We start from the raw sequence: 2,848 nt of genomic DNA on the forward strand, positions 1-2,848 counted from the left end.
TGTCTAGGATGAACAACCTGGGTTACAACGGACGTTACAATCAACGCCGCTGCGAACTCCCCAGTTCAGTGTTGTGGTCCCCTAGTAGCTTATCGTCCAAGTCGCCTTTAGAAGAGACGCCCACCCCAGCACCTAAAGAGAATACCCAGTGAAACAACCATGTGGCGAAATTGAAAAATGACAGCGTGTCAACGAGTTGATTTCTGGATGTGTTTTGTACTCATGTCTTATTTTCCATAGGTGATTATTTACCAGCTGTCATACCATTGGGTTCATTAATGATTTTGTATCACTGTATTTGTTGTGAATATTGTATTTTGCACTTTCACTTGCATGTTTTTATATATGTCAGCACCAGATGATACTGCTTTGGTTCGTGATAATGATTTTGCATCATTGTATTTGTTTATATATTTATATATATTATGTACCTGTTCACCTATGTCTCTATGTTAACTTTTGATAGTTGGTTAAAGCAATTTTAAAATAATATCTCATGGTTGTGGTCGTAGTAGGTCAGATGACATGATGTTAGAGTAGTATACCACGCTTAATTTAATTTGTTCTGTTTGCTTTGCGGACCGCATGAGGTCACAATTATTGACTAAGGTCAGATAAAGCTCACTTGGATATAAGAGATTAATTAACTCCTTTGTGCTGCTGTTTACTGTTGCAATTGTTACTCGTTAGGGTATGTTTGTTTCGAAGACTGTTGGCGAATCTCCTAGCATGGCGAGAAAATTCGCGGCACAGTCTTCTCCGGGACGTTTGGGGTGATGAAAGGGTCCTGTAGCCACCTTTCATTGCCAACTCTCGTAGTGGTCAAGTCGGCAAAGAAATTTCCGCTACTTGTGAGAAATCCACCTGCGTTAGGTTGGTGGCGGAAATGGCATCCTGGGGTTTTCCGGTCCACGCGGAGAGTGGAAGAGGCTGGAGAAGCGGGAGGCGGTCTGCCGCCGGTACGGGAAGCGTACACAGCTGTGCTCCAGTCGAAGAAGGGTGAGTTGGACTGACCGCGTGGCGCGTTGTCACATAGAGAGGGGAGCTTTTAGCTTTTGGTCTCGAATTTCGTCTTATAAAGATTTACTTGCTGGGTTGCAGCAGGGAATGCAAGGCTTTTGTAGACTTTCAGTTTGATTCCCAATGCAGTCTTGACTTTGATCCGTGAGAGGAACGCGGCACAAAGGAGTTGCATATGTTGAAGTGCCCTCGGTTCAGTGTGAATGTTTATGTGCCTACAACTGTGTGTGTATGCTTCTAATCTTTTCCGGATCTTGGTAATTTTTGTGTATTTGTGAATTTTCCTTGTCTCATGTGATTAAAATTTGGCCACGGTCCATAGAAATTGTCTCTGCGGACCGAGTGGGCACGCGAGTCTGTTATGAAACGTGTAGTATTTCACAAGCAATTGTACATAGTTAGCATGCAACAGCAGTCTATAGATGCACTACATCAATGTTTTAAGGAATAAATAATTTTGCCTTCAATCTTATCTTGTGTACCGATGTTACGTCGCCGTTACCTTCGCCATTTACCTTGTAGTTTTCGTTGTTGGCCCACCTATAGCGTTTCCATGTGCGCAGGTGTAGTGATTAGTGTCCCTTTTTTTTATCTGAAACAAATGCTCTGGAATAGATCGTGTTTTCACGAATCTTGCTGCAGGCTGCACTTACGCATGGTGTTCACGCCCTCTTTACTTTCCTCAATATTTGATTCACGGGAAGAATGCCTGGATCATATTAATAACTACATCCCATTCTTTATCAATGACTTTACAATGAATGTTCTTTTGTGAGTTTTTCTTATTAATAAATTAAGTAATTTTCCGACTCAGTGCTACCTCTTCTTTGTCGTGTGGCTAGAGTTGGTGGCGACCCTATCTTTTATATTGATTTCAGTGTCAAGTAGCATTTTCTTATTCAAAGTGCGCGTGGCTCTTTTAGCTATAAGGATACATTCAAAGGGCGCTTCATGCTTCTTGCACATAGCATCGTTTTATTCACGCTACTTACAAAGTGTTAGATTGTTTGGGTCTTCAAATTAAAGAAATGTTTTAAGATAAGGCCTTTCGCCTTTAAAAATTTAATTTTGGTTCGAGTCTTAAGTAATTGGCTTTCAGCCGGGTTTAAATTAAAGTGGTCTTGCTCCTAAGGTATGAGATTGTATGGCGCATTCAGTCGGTAAATTAATGCTGTGTTTTTCTTTTAATTGCTTGGCTCTTGTAATGTTTGGTCAAATAAATAAAGTTATACGTTCGAGTGTAACTGACAGCTGCTTATTTTGGCCCCTTCCCACAATTTAAACTACCTGTCCAGTCCTGCCGGTTTAGCGGGGCGTCTCAATGTGGCTGGCCCTGTTGATGCGTATCGACCAGCACTGCACATTGATAGGTTGATCTCTTTTGTGCAATTAAAATTGTAATAGTTGTTAATCATTTACTATTTTTCCATTAAATAAATTTTCTCGTCACTGTAACTCATCATCTCCAACGCATATCTACAGATCCACAGAATGGTCTTTTACTCCTCTTTAACATGACAAACTGAGCTTTTCAGTAGCTACTGCACATGTACAGTACATTCCATCCCTCCATTTGTAAATTGGGGGAGGAAGGAAAGGAAACAGAAGGGAATACTGACATCAGTTGCATTGGGACTTTGTGCGACATCAGCGGCGACGAATGAAAATGCGTACTGGACCAGGATTCGAACCAGAGACCTCCTACTTACTAGGCTGTTGCGTTTACCACTGCCCTCCCTGGACACAGTGTCTACTGCAAATGCTCATACCATCTCGACATGCCTTATGACCGACCTACATTCCTGCCGAGCGCCACCTATCTACAGTC

Source organism: Schistocerca serialis, chromosome 4 (genome assembly GCF_023864345.2).
Source record: "Schistocerca serialis cubense isolate TAMUIC-IGC-003099 chromosome 4, iqSchSeri2.2, whole genome shotgun sequence".
NCBI classification, from domain to species: Eukaryota; Metazoa; Arthropoda; class Insecta; order Orthoptera; family Acrididae; genus Schistocerca; species Schistocerca serialis.